Below are 22,939 nucleotides of genomic sequence, written 5' to 3'. Positions count from 1 at the left end.
TAATAGTCTTAATGTAGTTGGGAAGCAGTGGTTTGTGAGCTGGCAAGTAGGACACGCCCAGTGTGCCTACTGTTGAAGGCTGGGATAGAGTGACAGAGGGGGATCCTTGTAGTGTTAATGCTGCTGTGACTTATGTACAAGGAAGTGGCTATTTTATTCCGAGATCTGTTGAGATCTGTTCTAAGTGTTCCCTACCGAAAGAGCAGAGTATGGCCTCCACAACCCTAGCACTCCATAAGGCAGCAAACATACAGAAATGTAGATCACAAAATGAAAAATGAAAAATGGGATTGTAGCATTAGTCATAAAACAGAGAAATGAGGTTACTGAAGTTGTTATCTTTAAGAGCCTATCCTTCTGTTCCAGTACCATAAATTGTGGAGGTAAAAACGCCAGCAGAGAGAGCATGGCATAGCTCAAAATCATTTAAAATCTGAACCAGGCACAATTGCTGAAGGAAAGAGAATTTTCTGCATTCATATGAAAAGCCAATCACAAGAGGAAGCTGTAGCTGAACTGCAGACTGGCATGAAAGAAAATCAAAGAACACAGAGCAAGCAGACAATGTAAAACCTTAGTGACAAAAGAAAAGGTAAAATGGTTTCACCAATTTCTTACTGAGGAATGGTAGAAAGTTAATACCAGAACTATACTGTCTATTGTAACATTATATTATACATAATTCCAATGGAGATTCTTTTCTTGCAAACAGTTCACATATTCCTCAAGTTTAAATAATGCTAGGGTAATAGAAAACACTTGGAACCCTGAGTCAAGGAACCTGGCCTCAAGTCCTTTTTATTGCTAACTGCTCATTTATTCATTGTTGTATTCATTCAATCATTCAAAAAAAAAAAAACACCTTTTTGAAAACCTACTTATATCCTAATCTCTTTGTGAGCTTAAACAACTGCCTTATACCTCTGGAGCTCAGATTACTCATTTGTAATATGGGGATGGTAATTCCCATACTGACAATCTTACAGAGTATACAGAAAATCAAATGAGATAGTATGAAAAGGATCTAAACTGCAAATATAACTTTTCTTTTTTTCTAGAAAATGAACATAAGTTCACCTTACTTATTTAAACCTGGTCTAGGTACTGTGGTACTAGTAAGAAACCACCTTTGATCTTCTAAGTCACTATTGAAACTAGGAGCAAGACTCAGTCATCATTCTGAGAGCTTTCAACACTCCAAATGTGGTTAAATTTTACTTGAAAACTATCAAATATCACTTGGGATTAGTCTGATTCCATTGATCTCTTTACCCAGTTAAATAGAAAATATCAGATTCAGAATCACATGAAAAAAAAAATCCCTATTGTTCATAAATGAGTCCACATGGTAGTAGTGAAGATGGCAGTGAATTGCTCCTTGACACAGACTTCCAGAAAGTTCTGCCTTGTCAATTTGTGTCCAGCTGGACTCAGAGTACAACTTGCACTGGTGCAACATTCAACATGCTTTATGGAGATGCCTCCCACTCCCGTCACACAAAGAGGACCGTCTTTAAAAAAGCCTTGCTGGGTAGTTACAAACTCAACTACTAGAGTAGCCAGCACATTAGCAGATGCCTCTTTCTAGACCAGGGATGGTTTGGGGAGGTTGCTCAATGAATGAGAGAATTTAGATATATAATCACATTTCCTTCTTTTCTGGCTCAGCTTCTCACCAATGACCAAGCTCCTTCTTGCATGTAAATGGGTCACTTATAAGGGAGAAAAAAAGAAATACCATAATCGTATGAAATAATTTTAACCCTATTACCAAGTTTTTAGTATTTTACACAAAGTCAGAGAAAAACAAATGTCTCTCAGGACCTGGATGAGGTAATGGCTTGAAATATCACTTTTTATAAGTATCGGGTCTTCCCCGATCCAATACTTATAAAAAGCTCCCATTGCAGTTGTCCCTGCTCTTGCCTTGCATGTGATATGCTTGTTACACACTGAGCTTTAAAGTTCACAGTACATTGTTTCTGGCATTCTTTCATTTCATAATCACAACTCAGCGAGGTTTATTATCCCCAATTTATAGAGGGTAATTCCAAAGCATGAGATTACGTTCAGTGAGCTGAATTAAGATCACGTCTTCTGACTCCCAGGACTTTGCTGGTAACTTTCTGAACCAGCTTATATGCCCAGAAAAGGGGATCCAGCACTGAGTGACAGACAAATTATTACAGTGCCTTGGATGGTAAATGTGAGTCCCCTTATCACCAATTTTGTTTATGAAAATTCACAAAGAAATCCCCAAACTTTATAACTTTTTTACTATTGCCTTTGTAATCATTTTAACCTTTTGTCTGCCTTGATAGGATACTCTAAATAGCTAAGTATATTGTAAAACTTCCTAGTTTTCTTATCATATTAAGAAACATGCCTTCCCATCCCTGACATTTAACAGTGTTATGGGGCTGTTTAAAAAAAAATACTCTGAGGCTTCATTGCTAGAAATACAGTATTTGGAATGTAGAACTGATAGTACCATTCTTCGCTGTTCTGATCACTTCTCAAACACAACTCTTAGTTCAGGACATTGATAAAATAAATATCTTATGTGTCCATAGACTCATGCCTCTGCCACTAGGAACTAGGGATTTGGGCCTGGGGATAAAAAAAAAAAAAAAAAAAATGTAGGGAGAACATGATTGCTGTCTTCATGTTCTGAAAGGCTGCCAGAGGAAGACAGATTAGACTCACTCTGTGCTGCCCTCCAGAGCCAACCTAGGGTCAGTGGATGGAAGCCACAGGGAGGCAGATTGAGGCTCCATGGATGGAAGAGCTTTCTAAATTACCAGATCAGTCCACAATGGCGTGAGTTGCCTCAGGAGGTAAGAGCTCTCAAGTACCAGAAATGTACTGAGCTATATGCTTTGGCAGAACTGTCACTGCAGGTATTCAAGCACTAGAAAGGAATTTAAGGAAATAACGTCTTAGATACCTTTTACTCCAGATATTTTGGGTCTTAGGAATCATGGCTGAGCAGCTGGCTCAGAGTTTTCTCTTGTTTTCAGACCACCTAAACCAGCTTTCTCGAATGCTTCCACCAATAGGCAAACAGGAATTTATCGATTTTGAATATACCTTTGGGTTTATTCTCACTTATTCCTTATTTTCCCCTCATTTAGGAAGAAATGATTTATTCCACAGTGGAAATACAGACATCTCTAAATTTCTTATAAACTCTTGACATTTAAGGTAAATTGTCAGGTTTTTTTTTTTTTTTTACTTGTTAATGACTTGATTTTTTGAGCAGTTTTAGATTCACAGCAAAATTGAGGGGAGAGAAATTATGTAGCACCTGCCCACCATGCACATCCTCCCCATTATCAACATCCCCAAAGTGGTACATTTGTTACAACCGATGAACCTACATTGATATAATCACCGAAGACTAGAGTCTACATTAGGTTCACTCTTGGTATTGTACATTCTAAGGATTTGGAAAAATGTGTAATGACATGTATTTGTCATTATAGTGTTTTGTTTAGTTTTTTTTTTTTTTTTTTTAAATAAAATACCTAGTTCCACTCTGGTGGAGATATTGATTACAAGGTAAGCTACACAAGTGTAAGAGCAGGGCTTATGTTGGAAATCTCTGTACCTTCTTCTGTACCTTCTGCTGTCAACCAAAAAATAAAGTATTTTAAAAAGTGATTTATGTAGAGACCTTGACACGTTCCTGAGAGGGGATTGTGCTGCTCTTTCATGAGCTCCTTTGGTCTTTTTATCAGCAAGAAAGAAATGGCACACTCGAACTTCATAATTGTGTTGAGTATAATATAGGAAATGTTTTCAAGGATATGGATAAGGTTTAGGAAAATAAATTGTATACAGGGGTCTAATACTATTAGCTGCAGTAGCTACCCTGAAGACACAAGAGAAAGGAGCAGTTCCAAAATCCCACCGAGGGTCACTATATAGAAAAAAAACACTGCCTGGAGCTGGGCCTCTGGTAGAGAGACCAAGCCAGCCCACTCTGACCTGGCAGGGATGAAACTGAGGGAAACCTCCCTTATTCTCTTTTTCTTTCCATCCTCTGTCACCTAGTAGTATCTCTTACTGGCAGAACCAAATGGAAGCCAGCGGGTAAAGGCACCTGTCGATGCTGTCCACGTGGGTCGGCCTCACACCGCAGAGTGGAGTGGAGAAGGATGGAGAGTAGACATGGAGAAGCTAATGGAGTGTCCAGCACTGCCCTCTCTCCTACTACACAGCTAAGTAGCCATTTACTATCCGCTATCCTTGTAGCCCGGAATGCATCTCCTAACAGAGCTTATTTGATTGACTAATACTGCATTTGACTCTAAAATGGGATTAAAATCAGTCATTATTTTAATTATGAGAAAAAGTTTATCTTCTGATTCTGGAGCTAAAAAATTTTATCGATAATAAATATTTCAGTGGCAATCAAATATTTGGGTCCCCTTAAGAAAGGATTTATAATAAGAAGAGATATATAAAATCTTTTGCTGCCCAAAACACTTTATGAAAACTGAATGGCTCCTCCTTTTAAGACAGTCATGGGCTTCTTATTATCTCTTTCTCCCATAGCCATCTGGTACTGTTTTTGAGGTGAAATCTGTGATATGCCTTCTAATTTCATTCTAAACATTCATATTCAATGCAATATTTCATCACCTTATTTAGATTATAAAAATACTCAATTTTATTAGATAGGTTAAATGTAAGGAAGATAGTTTTAATATTAATATCTGTGCTATTAATAATAGTAACAGATGTTGCCAACGGAAGACACACACTTTGTGGGATATGAAATACCACAATGTTGGGGAGCTCAACGAGGTTATGACTGGAGAAAGGGGAATGGACTAGATGCACATCTTAGATTCTGTGCACATACTTCCCCCTTCTCACCCATTAGGAATTATCAGAAAGCTAGCGAGTCTGGTATTTAAACATAAATTCACCAGTAATTTGGTGCTTTTCAATTGAGGTTTTCAGAGCTCAATTTCAGTTTCATCTCAAAGTGGAATTTCAGAGTTACTTGACAATAACAGGTTTGCTCTTGAAAAATGAAAGTGCAAAGTGAAGTCTGGATCCTCCCCTACCCCTACCCCGCCCCACCAAGGCTTATACTGCTGTGGACTTCCAGCTCTTCCAGACTGAAGAGCATGCTCAATGTTGATGGAAGCACAGTGAGCTCTCTTGTGGGAACTACTATCATGCAGTCAAATATTTACTGTAGCAGAAATGGCCAAATTTTCCTGAGAATTTCATAGCACTAAAAGCAAAAGCTATGCATAGCCTAATAGAAGCATATATTTAATCTCCTGTAAAATCTAACATTCATTTGGACTCAAATAAAATATATGAGAATAGGCCCTAATGGAATTCCATGTTTTGATCCTGAATTTCTCTAACTTTGCATATAGGAGAGTTTTCTTTGTCCTGCATTTAACTGGAGGAGCTGATAAGATAATTAAGAGCAAGGATGTGCTGCGCTACTCCAAAGAACAGATCTAGATGATCTCCCCAAAAGAAATTGTGGCCAAACAATTAGCATACGTTCTTCATTTTGGGGACTAAGTTGGCAAAAAGTGGTTGAGTATTTGTAAATAGCTTTCCGGAACTGTTTAGATTCTGATGGAGACGCAAGAGGTATTAAAGGTGTCTCAGATATAAAAACTGTAGCTAATAAAAACTAAAAACCAAAACTTCTGTTTAATTATTTGGAATTCAATTCTGTTTAAATTTATAGAAAATAAAACTATGTAGAATTCCTAAAAAAATATTGAGGTAAAGCTTAAAAGAAAAAATATAATTAATTGTCAGAAATTAGATATAAAGGCGGTAGAAATTTTATCTTGTGGTCTTATTTTAATCACACAACTTTTTAGATAGTACTTCTCAATTACTTTATACCAGTTACATTTCAAAAATATAACAAGACTCAGTTCAAGTCATTCATATATGTCTTTCTTATAATTTGCTTTTTGATAAATACTATCCAGTGAAAATATTTTTATTCAGATTCAGCATTTTGCTTTTTATAAAAAATATCCATATCAGTTGACTTTCCTGAGTAAAGCTGAAACTTGTACAAATTAATCAACAGGACATTTTCAGTACAAATAATGAAAAGCTACCCATTGGTCAAATAAATGGAGGTTGGGCAGAGGGAGAATCCAGAATATACTGCATTTTATCTCAATCCTTATACAAATATGTCCTGGGAGACAGCCTACACAGTTCTTTTGCAAGAGTCAGTTTAGAAAGCAACATTAAATCTTCACTATATCATGTGTATTTTGTACACTTTACGGTGTTTTGGTAATAAAAATATGGAAAGGGTTTGTCAGAGTGTGAAAAAGATAAATGATTACATATAAATTTTTCTTATGTTTCAAGTGGGAATGGAGGCAGAGAATGGTGTACAATTGATATACTTTCTCTTAAATTCTTACACCATTTAAGAAACAAGATCAGAAACTGCCCTATTTACTCCTTTTCCCCAAAGTTGTCTTTCATTGGAAGAAGGAAAAAAGCAATAATATAGGTAGCAATTAGCAAGAAACAGGATGTAATTGCTGTGTTTAGGCCAATGGTAGAATGCAGCATTTCCTTTCAAAATCCTGCAGAAGTACACAGAGCAGAGACTGGGCAATTGTCACACATTCTTTGTTCCCAAGGTCACATTTTCTTACGTGGTTGACCTTGGACAGAACACTAAAACCTCATTATGTGTCAAAGAGGCTGCTTTACCATTCCTCAGCAGTTCCCCATTATTTGAGGACAACATTCTCATCACTCCAAAAGGCGTACAAGATACTTCACAGCCTGACTGTTGCTTGCCTCTTCAGTCTCATATCTTGACACCCGTATATCCACATATCACTACAGATATATCACAATTAAGCTCCTAAGTGGAGCTTCACAGCCCACCTGCCCTTTTTCACTCATTCAACAAATATCTGAGGAGTATCTTCTATGTGCCACACACAGTGCCAAGGGCTAAGCATAAATGATGAGCAAGACAACATGATCCAAGGCCTTGTGCAATTTATGGTCTAGTGGGAATAGCAAAGAGAACACACTCTCTCTGCCAAAAATAAGTAAGTAAATATAAAGAAAATAATTACAGGTTGTGATAGGCGTTGGAAAAGGGAAAAATAAAAACAGAGTATGGTATAAATGCAGGCTAAACGGGGACGAGGGAGATGAGGTGATGATGTTTAGAGTGTGCCAGGTGAAGACCTGGGGCCAAGAAGTCCAGACAGAGGAAACAACACATGCAAGTTTTAAAGTGTGAAAGACTTTCTCAGGTTCAATGAATTGAATAAAGGCCAATGCAGCTGAAGTATAGTGTGAGGGACATAGCATGAGGTGAAGACGAAGGGGTAGCCAGATGTCCGATCAAGCAGGGTCTTGTAGCTTATAGCACAGAGTTTTATTCCAAGTGCAATGAGAAATTACTATTTGGATTTAAGCAAAGTTGTAACATGGCTCCATTTATATTTATATAAGATTGCTCTGGAATCCTTATGATAAATGAATTAGAGAAAGACAAGAGAAAAAGTAAGTAGAACAGTTACTTAGAAGACTATTCTGAAAGACCAGTAAAAGGATGACAATGGATGCATGCAAGAGATAGATGGAGCTAGAATTCACAATACAATTGAGGTTCCCTCTCTTCTGACTAATTCCTACTACCTTAAAGTCCCAACCCAAGTATCACCTCCCCTACAAAGCTACTCCGAAAGCCCTTTAATCCCCACAGGGTTTGAGATCCCTTCCTGTCCTCTAAGGAGTCTGTCACGTGGCTCCACAATATGACATATCATAATATTGACTTCCTTGCCCACCTCCTATGAGACTATGAACTCTTTTATGACAATAGCCATGTCTTGTACACTTTTGTATCCTTGGCCTGAGCCCAGGGCCTAGTGCAAAAGAAGTGCTCAATAAATGTCAAATGTGTGAGATGAGGTCTTCAGGTGACATAAAATGCTGAGTGGGAGCCAGATCTAGGGCTTGCATTGATTCTGATATTGAAAGAACTGTGAAAGAGCCACTGCATACTAAGAACACCTACATCTGTTAGAGGTGACCAAAAAATCTCGGACAGGAAGCCACATTGATTTTTCCAAAGCCATATCAGGGGAAGAAGTTCTTGACTAAGGTGGACTCTCTCAAAAGTACTTCGAATTCCATTTAAACCCTGCTGCGACAATTACAGTTCAGAAACTGTATGCTTGCAACACATAGCTTAGCAGACACTGTCATTTTTGACAAGGGGTTTGCATTTATCAGTTGTGTGTCTGGGAACTATTGGACAGAAATCATAACCAAGCTGTCACCATAGCCTCTTATTACCTTCAAACAGATTCATTTTAATTCCCCTCTATAAAGATTTAAGTACCTCACATGAACCAGGTGTTGTGCCTGGCTGTTAGGCTAGAGATGGATGTCAGAATGTTTGTGAAGCGTCTCTGTTCCTAAAGAACTCACAGTCCTGTGGGGCAAACAACTAAAAACAGCATTGCAATTGAAAACACTAAGAGTTCTATGTGTTTGCATAATATTGTATGTATTTACTTGGTAGGAGAAAACGTAACAGTGTAATTTATTTATTCTTCAGGGAGGAGGAAGAGAGTGTACATTTGGTCAGAAAGAAGTTTAATTTGAGCTGGATCAGTAGGAGTTTATCTTTCTCTGTCAACTCAGAGGCAGGAAAGCCCAAGGCTTCAAGGCATTGACTCCAGAGCTACACTGTCTGTGATCGAAACAATTAAGTTATGACTTGTGTCACCACTACCAATTTATTTAACAACTCTTCACCTCAGTGTATTCAACTGTTAAACGGGATAACGGTATGTACCTCAGTGCTGTTGTGAGGATTAAATGAGTTCGTGCATATGAACATGAATACATCATTCCAGGCAGAGAAAATAGTATGAGCAAAGGTGACAGGCGTCCATGGAATGTCAAGGGAGAACAAACCTCTGGTGTGAACAGAATGCAGGGTGATTTGGAGAGGGACGTTGGAGGGGAAATTGGAAACACAGTTCGTGGCCCACCCATGTCCTGAAGAGCTTTGTAAACCATGCTAAGAAATTTAGATTCTATGCTTTCGGTAATGAGGAACCACCAAGTTTTAAACAAGGGAGTGGTGTGATCATTCTATGTCTTAGAAAGATTCCTCTGGCAAGAATGAAAAGGTCAGAACAGAAAGGGAAAGAAAGTAAGAGCTAGGGAGTTCAGGAGGGTGGTTATAGTAGCAATCCACAAGAGACGATTCAAAACCTGGAACAGGATGGCAGCACTAGGGAATGCTAACCTGCTAAATTTAAGGTTTTCCAAATGTTTTCACCACTGACTCTTCTCTCCCTATGTACTATTGCAAGAATTTGTCAGGATTCAGTTTGGAGAATGCTGGCTCAACATCTACTCATTTTTTTGACGTTTTTATTTTGTCTCTGCACTTGATCTTAGCTAAAAGTCCGAGAAGCAATTATTATTTTGTCTCTTTACATCCTTTTGAATCTCAGATTTTCCATTCCTATAACCCAGCAGGGAATCATGATCACAGACAGAGGTACTTGTAAATTATCTGACGATGGACAGTTTAGCAGATCAATAAATGAGCAAGTTTTCCATGGAAACCGAGTTTATGCTGAGCTCTTTGGATTTTCACATCAGCCAGCCCTCCACCATAACATTCTATTCCTTTTGCTGCCCAAGAAGCTTTGTGAGAGAGCAATGTGTTAACACTTGTATTTGGGAAATATTCATCTATTGTTGTCATACATGTTGGATTCAAGGGGGAAAAAATGATGTTCTGGAGAATTAGAATTTCCTTTTCAATGCATTTGGCGCCATTCTCTCTAAAGATAAAAATAATAAATCCTTAGAATGTACCAGGTATTATTCTAAGTGCTACATATACAAACAAATACAACAAATACACACAAACACACTATTTAATTTTTACAATAACTCTATAAGGCAGCCACTGTTATTCTCTCTATTATATGGATGAGCAAACTGAGTCACAGAGAAAGCCAAAGTCACATAGCTAGTAAAGAGTAAAGCTAGGAGGGTCAGTGGCTACTGCTGGTATTTAATAAACATTGAATGAATGTATGAGTGAACCAGTGAGGGAGTAAACAGAATGAGTGAAGAAAAGATTGGGGGTAAGGATTAGAAAAGTAAGAAGGTATGTATGCATTCAGGTTAGGACAACATTAGGAGCCAAACAGGAAAGGGAGTCCCTCGTTAACCTGGGCAATATTCCAAAGAAATGACTCCCCAGATGAAAGAGTCTGAAGTAGAGGTAGTAAAGAAAAAGAGAGTGAAATTCACTGAAGATTACAGTAAAACAGCACGCCAGGAAAGTTAACACATTTTTCTGCTGTCAGGATCAAGCTCTCATATTATTATTGGCTTTTTAAGTGGCATTTGAAACAGATACCATTTCAACTGCAAAGAGTTTACTGAGGGAGGCTCAAGAAATATTTTCAATTTATTGGATTCTGTGACCTCAAGAATAGAAATGGCATCTGTAGATCCAGAAATAGGTGCAGAATGTGCCCTGTGGAAGACTTGCTGACATAGTTCTAAACAAGACATCAGTCCCTGCCTGAACCTGTCAGTAGCTTACTTAGCTTCTAGGTACCTAGCCCTGTGCTAGGTCGCATCAGAGGACAAAAGTATAAATATCATCAGTCAATGCACATTCCAAGAACATACACTAGTGCTAAATACTAGAGAAACCCCCCCCCAAAAATAAGATAATCCGTAATCTCAAAAGCCTCCTAATCAACTGGGGGGCGGGAGTGATATGAACATGACTATATACGTAGATGACAGGTTTATAAAAACTCCTGTTTTTATAAAACATACCCATTAAGGTACATTATGAAAATACAGTTCATGAATTATATAATAAAGACCAAAAGTACAAACTAGATTTGAGTAAGAAAGCTCAGTAAGGATTTAGGACTGGAGAAGAAATTTTAGCTGGGTCTAGGTTATTAAGTGATAGATGATAATGAGAACATGTCAGAAAGGAGAGGCAGCAGCATCTAATGTTGATAAAAAATCAGGGACACTGTAAAACGGTTTTTAAAAAAAGACTTTGGGCTTTCCCCATTGGAGAAGGATTTTAAGAACCTTGAATTATGAGATTACTCAGAGAGTATATTGCTAACTATAAATTATTATTTCTTCTGAAAGCAGAGACCACTCTTAGATCTTCATGATTTCACTCTCTCAATCTTTCTACTTTGGGGTTGTTTGGTCTTCAGAGCCCCGTAAACCTTCTCTTATACTTTCAATTCTTTCATTTCCAAAGTTGATAACAATAAGTATTCTGAGCCATTTGTTCAGAAAACATAGAAACTCTGCCTTCTTACTGGTTTAGAATTCTGTCCTCTGACCCGTCCTTGACCCCAGATGAAGCACAGCTGAGCACCTATCCAATTAGGCTCATCCTTATGCTAAGATGTAGGCCTGGGCCAGCATCGTCTTTGTGCTGTACTTTTATATGAGCACACAGCTCATGTGTCACAGCAGGCAACCTGGTACTTACATACAGCAAACCCTGACTGCCATCAATCTGTTCCCAGAACCATCTACCCAACCATCACAAGATATCACTTTGAGGCTGACATCTTTGGGACCTAGTCCCAGCCAGGAGATGTGAGTCACCCAGGGATGACAGTCTGATCAAAATGCATGATGGATTGGGTCTAACCATCTTCCCATCACTCATGAGCAAGGAGGCAAAAATTGTCAAGGTAGGAGTGTCAGGTGTGGGAAAGGTAATTTCTGACATGTGATTAATGCCAAGGAGCCAGCGATCATACAGGTACTGCCAAGAGAAATGGGCAGTTATATATATTTTTTCTATGACGGTGCTGCCCTTCCCCCACTCTTGACCTCTGGTTATACAATGCTGCAGAAAAGCCTCACAGATGAATTTTTTCTTTCTCGAATTCTATATATTTATACCCCTCAAAATCTAGAGCTTATATACATGCTACATACACAATACACCTAATGTAATTCTAGTTAAAACCTCATAGCCCCATCACCTTTTGAAAAACAACAGAAATGTTCCCCAGTTAATATCACTCTGATGGTCATTAAGAAAGAAATAGGTCAGTCTGCCTGGGGCCAAATCCATGACTCTGAGCAAATGATTATACCTCTGTGTCTCAGCTTCCTCACCTATAAAATAAGATTGTTTTCAGGATTAAAGGAGGAGCTCTCACTTTTGTGGTTTATTCTAAATACTTGATAAATTATAGGTAATGTTATTATTGTCTCTCTGCTATGGCTGTTAACATAGAAGAAAAATTTTCAAAAACTGCAAGGATTTTGTGGAACACAGGGCACCTAGAGGAAGCAAGTAAAATGGGCAAGAGCAGAGAGTACTTTGGACACTTGAATTAAAACAAAATGTGTGTGGGTCCTTTGAGATGACCTGGAACAACACAGTAGAAGGCAAGGAACAAAAGCCATGCATAAAACTGCTGAAAGCTGGTTCTCCTTTCCACTAATGCCCATATGGAGACACCGTCAGCTTAATACATGGAGAATTTCGTGAAGGTAGCATATAACTGAGAGATGATGCTGGGACTCATTTATCGAGGTCACACCCAGAACAGGTGTGGATGCTGAGGGTGGGCACACCGCAGCTTCACTCAGGCACCAGACAAGAGACAAAAGCCATACCATCTATTTTAACAGAGAGGATTTGATGGAAAGATTTGTCAATTACATTTTGAAGACCTGCAAGGCAAAAGAGAACTCTGAGGTATTTTGGAGGTAGCAACTGAAAGAGGCAGCTTCAAGCCTTGCGTTGAGGGAAACAAGGTAAAAGGTTATAGTTATTCCAACTCGGAAGCTTGGAGGAAGGGCCTTTGGAGTGAAAGTCAGGCCTCTGAGGAAGGGGCACTACCCAGCTGGGGGATTTTAGTGTTATGTAGCTGGTTTTTCAAGCGCAGGAAAAACTACCAACAGGATTCAGCTGCTGCTACTGGAACAAACAGATAGCTTACTGGGATGAAGAAATGAGGCTGAGGTGCCACTGAGAAGAACAGTAAACCACAGGAAGGCAGGAGCAAGTCCCTTCTCCCCACCCAGCAGCCTTGAGGTGTCCCTCTGGCGCCCCCTCTTGGACGCACCTAATAAGGAGCCTCCGGCGAAGCTTAAAAGTAGTTTTCATTTTTCTGTCCAGCACGGAAGCAAAACCCGGTAGAGGAAGATGGGTGTGGAGCTGATAGACAGTAACTTAATAACTGACTCTCTGTCTACTCTGCCCACCCACCCTCCCAGTAAATACTTACTACCTACTATGTGCCAAACATTGAGGGCTAAGATGCACTACGTTTCCCTCCAGGAACTCAAGCCACAGAAGGAAAGAAAAAGAAACAGAATGTGATATACGCTGTGACTGAGAAATACAAACCCAGCATGGGAGAAAGAAGAAGGATGCTCAAAGCTGAATGTTAAAAATGAATAGGGGCCCTCTAGAGGAAGAAAAGAAACTAGGTAGACACCGATACACGAGAGAACAAATCAGGAAGGGTCTTATATGCCATATATGAAGTTGGGAGTTTGCTCCTGAAGACAATGAGAAAATCTGACATAGTCAGGTTTATGTTTTCATTAAAAATACTTTGAAAATGGTTAGAATGGCAGCAGACTGGGCAGATTAAAAAGAACATTGCAATAGTCTAGAAATGAATTTTTGTTTTTGAATGATAAATACATTTATAACATAAAAATGACATGAAAAGGTACACACTAAAAAATTTCACTCTTTCCCACCTCCTCTGACCATTTTTATTTTGCTCAAACTTTTAGTGTTGCTTTATTTAAAAACAAGGAAATAGGGACATTTGTTTTATTTTCTTCCCTTTCTTGCACGGTCTTTTCTTATTTCAAATAATTCTGGAGTGAAAGTCTCCAAAGTAGGATTTCTGGGTCAATAGGTAAATGCTTCTGTAATTTTGGGAGATGTTGCCAAATTTGGTGGATACTTTTTTTCGTAGATGCACTATTTTGTGCTCTCAGCAACATTACTGGAGAGCACCTCTTATTTACAGTCTGGCCAAGAGTCTGTGTTGTGAGAAATTTTAGAATTTTTGCCATATTATAGTTGAGAGAGAGTGTGTCAGTGTAATCTCTCTGAGTGAAATTCTGCTTTTGTTTCATAGGTTAAAGGACCATTTGTATTTCTTTTTCCGTGATCTCTATTTGTATTTTGTAACCCTATTTCTGTTGGGTTGTTATTCTCCACACCCCAACCCCACTCCAATTTCTAAGAGTTGCAAATGTTTTTCCTTGTTTGTAATTTGTTTAAATTTTACTTTTGGCTTTTCTTTTGTTTGCCATACAAGTCAGAGTTTCCTACTCAGTTTATGAAAGAATTCACACATGTCTTCTATAAATACATTTATGGTTTCATTTTTACATTTAAAACTGATACGTTTGGACTACACTGGTATGCAACATGAGGCATAGATAATGTATCTTTTCCAAATGACTACCCAGTGGTTCTACACACTTTATTAAAATAAATGTTCATCTTTACCTCCCTGATTTGAGGTGTCCTCATTATCGTATTTTAAATTTCTCTATATACTTGGGTTTTCTTTCAGAAATTTGTTCTATTCCATTGATCCATTTACCTATTCCTAAGTCAATACCACACTATTTTAATTATTGATATTTTATAATATATTTTATTTCCAGATATTAGTTGTACCACTAATTTTTCTTCTTTATTCAGAATTTCAGCTATGATTTGTTTTTAATGAGCTAATTTCATATCTAGCCTTTAGCCTGGTAAATGTCAAAAATGTCTCCTTTGCCTATTTTTTAAATACTTTTATTTGGAGCAGTTTTAGGTTTTGAACAAAATTGAGAGGAAGATATAGCGATTTCCCACATACCCCCTGCTCCCAGTCATGCACAGCCTCCCCCCATTATCAACAAGGCCACCAGAGTGGTATATTTGTTACAATCAATGAACCTACATTGACACATCATAATCACCCAAAGTCCATAGTTTACCCTAGGGTTCATTCTTGGTGTTGTACAGTCTATGAATCTGGACAATATGTAATGACATGCGTCCATCATTGTAATATCATAGAGTATTTTTACTGTCCTAAAAATCTCTGCCTGTTAATCTCTGCTCCCCCACCCACAACCACTGATCTTTTTATCGCTAAATTTTTGCCTTTTCAAAAACATAATATAATATGAAGTAATACAGAATGTCAACTCTAAATGAAAAATAAAATTTTTTTTTAAAAAGAATGTCATATAGTTGGAGTCATATGGTATGTAGCCTTTTCCTCTTGGCTTCTTTCACTTAGTAATACGCACTTAAGTTTCTGCCATGTCTTTTTATGGCTTGATAGCTCATTTCTTTGTAGTGCTAAATAACATTCCATTGCCTAGGTGTACTACAGTTTATTTACCCATTTACCTATGGAAGGACTTCCTGATTGCTTCCAAGTTTTGGCAATTATGAATAAAGCTGCTATAAATGTCTACGTAAAGTTTTTTGTGTCCATCAATTTCAACAGCTTTGATAAATAACCAGGAGTGTGACTCTTAGGTAGTATAGTAAAAGTATGTTTAATTTTTGTAAGAAACCACCAAAGTGTCTTCCAAAGTGACTATTACTTTGTATTTCCACTAGCAAAAAATGAGAGTTTCTGTTGCTCCACATCCTTACCAGTATTTTGTGTTATTAGTGTTCCATTTTGGCAATTCTAATAGATACACAGTGGTATCTTATCATTGTTTTAATTTTCATTTCCCTGAAGACATACAATGCGAAGTACTTTTTTTTTTTTTTTTTTTTTTTTTTTTTGCCATCTGTATATCTTTTTTGATGTTGAAGTCTTTGGATCATTTTTAATCAGGTTGTTTGTTTTCTTATTTTTGAGTTTAAGAGTTCTTTGAATGTTTTGGATAAATGTCCTTTATCAAATGTGTCTTTTACAAATATTTTCTCCCAATTTGTGGCTTGCTTTCTCAATCTTTTGATGTTGTCTTTCACAGAGCAGGAGTTTTTAATTTTAACGAAATCCAGCTTATCAATTATTTCTTTCATGGCTCAAATCTTTGGTGTAGTATCTAAGAAGGCATTATCATATCCAAAATCACCTAGATTTTCTCCTATGCTAACTGCTAGGAGTTTTATAAGTCTACATTTTACATTTAGGTCTACAATCTAGTTCAAGTTAATTTTTGTGAAGGGTGTAAAGTCTATGCTTAGATTAATTGTTTTTGCATGTGAATGTCCAGTTCCAGCATCATTTGTTGAGAAAACTATCTTTGCTCCATTTATTGTCTTTGCTCCTTTACAAGATTGGTTGGCTATATCTATAAGGGTCTGTTTCTGTACTCTCTATTCTGTCTCATTGATGTATTTGTCTACTCTTTCACCAATACCACAGTCTTGATTATTGTAGCTTTATAGTGAGTCTTGAAGTTTGGTAGTGTCAGTCCTCTAAATTTGTTCTTCTCCTTCAATATTGTGTTGGCTATTTTGAGTCTTTTGCCTCTTCATATCAACTTTAGAATCAGTTTTTCAATATTCATAAAAATAACTTGCTGGGATTTTGATTGAGATCGCATTAACCTATAGATCAAGTTGAGAAGACTTGATATCTTGACAACATTGACTCTTCCTATCCATAAACATAGAATATTCTTTCCTTTTATTTAGTTCTTTGATATTGTTCATCAAAGTTTTGTAGCTTTCCTCAGATAAATTTTATACATATTTTGTTAGATTTATACCTAAATATTTCATATTTTGGGGTGCTAATGTAAATGGTATCAAAATTTAGTTTCAAATTCCACTCATTCATTGCTGGTATATAGGAAAGCAATTTACTTTTATACATCAACCTTGTATCCCTCAATTTTGCTGAAATTGCTTATTAATTCCATAAGCTTTGGGGTTTTTTTTCAACTTTTTTCACATTGTCTACAGAGATGATCATGTCATATGCAAACAAAACTAGTTGTATGTCTGCCTTCTCAATCTGTACTTTTTACTTCCTTTTTTTGTCTTATTGCATTAGTAAGAACTTCCAGTATGAAGTTGAAAAGGAGTGGTAAGAGGGAACATTCTTGCCTTGTGCCTGATCTTAATGGAAAAGCTTCAAGTTTTCACATTTAAGTATGATGTTAACTGTAGATTTTTGTAGATATTCTTTATCAAGTTGAGAAAGTTCCCCTCTATTCCTTGTTGACTGAGGATTTTAATCATGAACGGCTGTTGGATTTTCCAAATGCATTTTTTCTTCATCTATTGATATGATCATGTAATTTTTCTTTTTTAGTCTATTGCTATGATGCATTACATTAGTTGATTTTCAAATGTGGAACTAGCCTTGCATATTTAGAATAAATCCCCTTTGGTTGTGGTGTATAATTCTTTTTATATTTTCTCGGATGTAATTTGCTAATATTTTATTGAGGATTTTTGCATCTTTCTTATCTTTGTTCCTCTCTAGGTAATGTGCTATTTTCCTCTGGTTTCTTTTAGAATTTTTGTTTATTTTTGATTTTCTGTAACTTGACAATAATATGCTTAGGTGTAGTTTTTTTTGTCATTCGTCCATCTTGGTGTTCTCTAAGCTTCCGGATCTGTCGTTTGTTGTCTGACATTAATTTGAGAAAATTCTCAGTCCTTATTTTTTCAAATATTTCCTCTGTTCTTTTCACTCTTTCTTCTTCTAGTAGTACCATTATGTACATGTTATACCTTTTGTTGTTGTCCCATAGTCCTTGGATATTCTGTTCTGGTTTTGTTTTGCTTTGTTTTGTTTTCAGTATTTATTCTTTGCTTTTCAGTTTTTAATGAGTCTATAGATATAATCCGTTCTACTTTTAACTTGTTGTTAGGACAAAGTGGCAACTTCAAGCTCTTTACGTGTAGAACTGCAAACCAGAGTCTCTTTTAACTGTTTTTCTAAAATATATTACATATTACCCTAGCTATTAAATAGAAATTACTGCCGAATAGTTAAGTCTTTCTCAATGACTCAGAATCTTTACAAGGAGAATTAATTAAGTCACAATTTATGAAATAAAATAAGACCTTTAGGCATGAGGGCTTGTTTGCCTCTACATTAAGTTTCCCCAGATTGCAAGTGTTGTAGAGGCTTTGTACAGCTTTTCTTTCTCCTCCCTTGCTCTGGGTTGCTAAAGACTTAACTGCTAGTAGCCTCTTTGGCTTCTTCTAACGGGGAGCCAGGTAGGTAGCTAATGGAGTCTCTGATGAAGAAAGGTCATGAGTGCCCATTCGCACTCATCTTTGTAGTAACTCCTTGCCCTGACATTTTCTTCTCTTGAGGTAGACTCTATCAAAATAGTTGCTGGATTTGTCCAATTTGGTTAACTTTATGCTATACTGATGGTACTTCTTTTTTCTGAATTCTAGATTGTGAATTCAGGCCCTATTCATGTTGTACTTATTAACTTGGAAAGGTGCTTAGACTAAGCTATAATCAAAAATAGGTTTGCTTGAGAATATCTTCATCATATAAGAGGATATAGGTTCAGTTCAAATGTCATCTTCTTTATGATACTTTCCATAGTTCCTTTAGTTATATTTAACTTTTCTTCTCTTGATTCAGTGTCTTATTTTTACTTAAAATATTAACTTTATTGTACCTTGAAGTTCAATAGATATTTATACCTGTCTCCCTATGCCCTACTCTATGCCACCACCAACACTGTACCCTATCCCACTGTACCCCCAACTGTAAGTACTGTAACTTGTTTAAGCTCAATATTTGCTGCATTTGAAGATTCTTATGAAATGTGAATATGAAAACTAATTATTATCAAACCTGCTAAGTCTGACTACTGACTTTCCAAAAGCACAGTGAATGGGTAAAAAGTCTCTGTGTTGAAATATTTTGGGGAGTGTCTCAGTACCGCTGTCTTGAATGGATGAAATGATTTTTCCTCTTCTGTGTGTATTCTAAGTACACTTCGAAATTATCTCTACGTTTATTTAATGTCTGTTTATATTACTGGGGTTCTTGGCTCTGACCACAAATCATTCTAAGATAGGTCACTTCCTCTTTGTCTAACACTCCTCACCTTAGCTTCCCTTTTTTTTCTGCAACTTTCTTCTCTGCATCACATAAAACACAATTCACTGATTCTGTCCCCTCCCTGTGCATTCACTCTTCCAGGTTAGATAGACTCCACTGGGCTCCCTTCAGCTCCTGGCTGCTTCCCTGGGGCTTCCTGCCTTTCTGCTTCCTGCCTTCCTGCCTTCCCAGGACCAGATATTTGGCTACCAGTTGTCTCATAGTTTCTCTACCTACCATCTGCCCCATGGGAGACTGATTGTATTTTCACATCTTTCTCTTTCTCAGCCTCCATATCACAAAGGAGTTATTTACTTGAACAGAAGCCCATTTCCCCAGGAGACAGACCAGAAATCCTTTCTATAGTCCTTCAGGTTTTCTTATTTTCCCTTTAGTAAAGCAGCAGGATCCTGAGGCTGGGTTTTAAACACATCACTCTCCATGTGAGTTTCACTGGCCTTAGTGGCCTCAGTTTGACTGCTTTTTTTTTCTCTTCTTCTATTCTCCATTCATTGATGGAGTAGCAAGTATCATTAATATTGTTATGCTTTCCAATAGCAATACCCTGGTTTCTATGTTTAATGCCTTAACAATAATGGACTTCGATTTTTGATTATCAGCAGTACCAAGATTTTTTTCTGGATTCTATGTTCTGTTCTCACCCTGTAAGATTCACTTCTGTTCCGAACTTCAGTTTAGAAGTATAGTTTACTTTTTATTCTCAATCAACCTAACAGCAATTGAATTAGTTTAGCTGATTCAAAACCAATTTTTATTAATTGATAGATGGATGAAAGAGTAAAGAGCTAGCCAGCTAGATACTTTTCTCTAAGTCAGGGTTCCCTAGCTTTGGAACTATTGACATTTTGGGCTGGATAATTCTTTGTTGTGGGAGGCTGTTCTGTTTATGGCAAGATGTTTAACAGCATCCCTGGCCAATCTCTACCTACTAGATAGTTGTCTTCCCTGCTCTGTAGCCCCCAAATTTTACAACCAAAAAATATATTATCACCAAATGTTCCTTGGGGGCAAAATCATCCCCAGGTAAGAATCACTATTCAAAATCAATTTTTACTCCTAATTATTACTAAATAAAAATAAAAATAAAACATTTTACAGTTAATATACATTGAGCGAATACCTTAGGCTAGGTCTTTTATAAGCATTTTCACACATGAACTCATTCTGTGCTTAAAATATCTCTGGATTAAGTAATAAGAAAATAGAATTTAGAAAAAAATAACTAACTAGTAAATGGTAAAGCTGTTTTGTTTAACAATTAGCTGACTCCCAAACTCATGCCTTTTATAGTTGTGTTATACATTTTGCATCTTGTTTTCTATGACATAGCTTTATCTATCTCTGTGCACCATTTTCTTGGAGGATGAAGTTTTTTCATCTTTCCAGCTCATTAGTGCTGAAACTAAGCATGATGTTTAGCCCATAGTAGATATCAAAGAATACCAGTTGAACTGAGTGTCTTTTAGTTTGACCTGAGAATGGAATATTTTCATACTTTGTGCATGGTAGGTTCTTAATATATATTTGCTAAATTAATATACTATGTAGTCTAGAAAAACCAGGTGGCTTACCCTCCGTTGGTTTTCTACATTACTCTGAACTCTTGCAATGAGGGGTGGAAGAGTGATGAGGGATGATTTTAAGATAGCGTTTGTATACCTTTTCATTTGTCGACTTTAATATATAACTTTTCTGAATCTTTTTCTTCCAGCCAGTTTTTTCCTTCTAATCTGGTCTTGGTCAACAATCACAACCAGAGTAATGTTGCATTATCTTTATATGGCACCATTTCCAAGGAAACGGAGCCATATTACAAACACTATTCAATTTATCCTGAGTCTTTAGCGAAGAGATTAGGGGATATTATTTTTTCCTTTTAGTAGACAGGGTTAATTTGAGGCATCAAGTAACTGACACACCCAAAGATTATTAAATCAAATTCCTGACTCCTTATTCATAGCATTACCATTACTAAAGTTAACTTCTCTATTAAGAAATAATGGAACCTGCACTCAGTAACCCTCTCATTGATTTAATCAATGAATATGGATTGTTTCCTATGGACCATACATTGTGGAAATAAAGAAAAACATTTATTTTGTGCCTACATTATCCTGACTGCTAATTTTGGAGTAGGTATTAGCATCTCCCCTTTTTAAAATGAGGCTGAGAGAAATTAAGAAACCTGCCCCAAATCTACAGCTAGAAAGTAGCAGAACCAAGTATCAGAAAAGGGTCAGATTTCAAAGGCATTTCTACTCTTATTGTGTTTTAATTAATTTCCACAAAATCTTCTATAAATAAGGAGCAGTCAGAACAAATCAGCACTTAGGTAAGATTTCTTCAAGTCCTGACAGTTGCTCAACAATTGGCCTTCCCACTAAAGCAGAAAGAATTGGAAAAGTTTATCTTTTGTGTCCACAGGTTGTACATATAAAAGTAGAGCGTAAGTTATTTAGGTTCTGGAGGGCCTAAAAGAGTAAAACATATTTACTCTTGCCTTCTCCCCAAGAATACCAAGACTGTGGAATATTACATGTATGAAAGGGTTGCCACTTTGCACTGCAGAGACTACTATATTTCTTTCACAGATGAGGTGATCCCAGAATACTCCACATGGCATTTTGGGATTCTTACAGATAAAAGGTGCTATATACATGACAGATATTACTACACAGCACTTATAAAAAATGTTTCCACTTATTGGTGTGGACTCACTGCTGAACAGCTCAGAGATGATAGTTATTGCTGGTAATAGCAGTCAGAATAGCAGTGTAAGTGGCCCTTTTTGCTATACTTTGCTCTATATTTTATCAGTTTTTTTTTTTTTCTCTCCAGAGTGGCCTAGAACAAGAAAGGAATATATTTGCTGACAAAGCTTAAAATAGGGAGACAACTATTTTTTTTTTTTAACTGTAGTCAAGGTCAACAGCAAGGTCAAGAAATTTCCAATGAATGCAGCATAAAATAGACCACAAGAAATTTTTTAAAATTACTAGAGCATATTATTTTTGCTTTTAAAACTCATAACATACTATTCTGACAGTGCAACCATTATAACTGGAAATGTGCACATTTTATTGGTAGAAAATGTGATATAATGTAATATCTTTATGTTTTCAATCCAATTACAAAAATCTTCTTTTAGGACAATCATCTGGCCCTGAGTTAGTTGGATTGGCCAATTGTGCTGCTTACCTGTGTTCACTGGCTTTCTATCTATTCATCAAGCATCTGTAAGAAGCCACTAGAGAGATATGCCCATCACCTTATTCTGATGTCATTGAATTCTTCACAAGAAGCTATTGTTCAGCTGAGCAAATAGCCCTATCTTGGAAAGCAAAACATCCCAGTTTGGCTACAACTTAGATTTCCACTCTAGTGTTAGGAAAACCTCAGTATGACAGATAAACGAGATTTTTCTTTTTCTTACTCTCTGAGACTTGACAAAACTACTCTTCATATTACATGCACTGGCTACAACTTTTCAATTACAAGCCATTATCATATATATTAGCTGACATAATTCTCAAAATTTCTTGAATTAGACATGATGCCTACTTTTTAAAGGAAACTAAATTCAAAGAAGTTAAAAGGCATGCTCAAGAGTTTCAAATTCAGGTCTCTAGATTTCAAATTCTAAGAGCCTGCCGTTATATGAGGGGCTAGGACATTTTCTATACGGGACTAGATAGTAAATATTTTCAGCTTAGCATGCCATAGTATTTCTATTGCAATTACTCAGTACTGCCCTTGTAGAGAGAAAGCAAACATAGACAACATGTAAACACATGACTGTGTTCCAA

At 36.9% G+C, this 22,939-nt stretch overlaps 1 long non-coding RNA gene across 1 annotated transcript in view; it reads left to right on the top strand.

Annotated features, from left to right (window-relative positions):
* LOC120623078 (uncharacterized) overlaps nt 1-5,069 on the top strand; it is a 59,214-nt gene extending 54,145 nt beyond the window's left edge. Inside the window, exon 5 of the long non-coding RNA XR_005658677.1 lies at nt 4,057-5,069. This is a non-coding gene — a long non-coding RNA (uncharacterized LOC120623078). The remainder of the gene's footprint in view (nt 1-4,056) is intronic.
* Nucleotides 5,070-22,939: the final 17,870 nt, after the last annotated feature.

The sequence above is a fragment of the Pteropus medius genome, unplaced genomic scaffold (genome assembly GCF_902729225.1).
Source record: "Pteropus medius unplaced genomic scaffold, Ma_sr-lr_union100, whole genome shotgun sequence".
In the NCBI taxonomy this organism is placed as follows: Eukaryota; Metazoa; Chordata; class Mammalia; order Chiroptera; family Pteropodidae; genus Pteropus; species Pteropus medius.
This window is presented reverse-complemented; position numbering and strand designations above follow the sequence as displayed.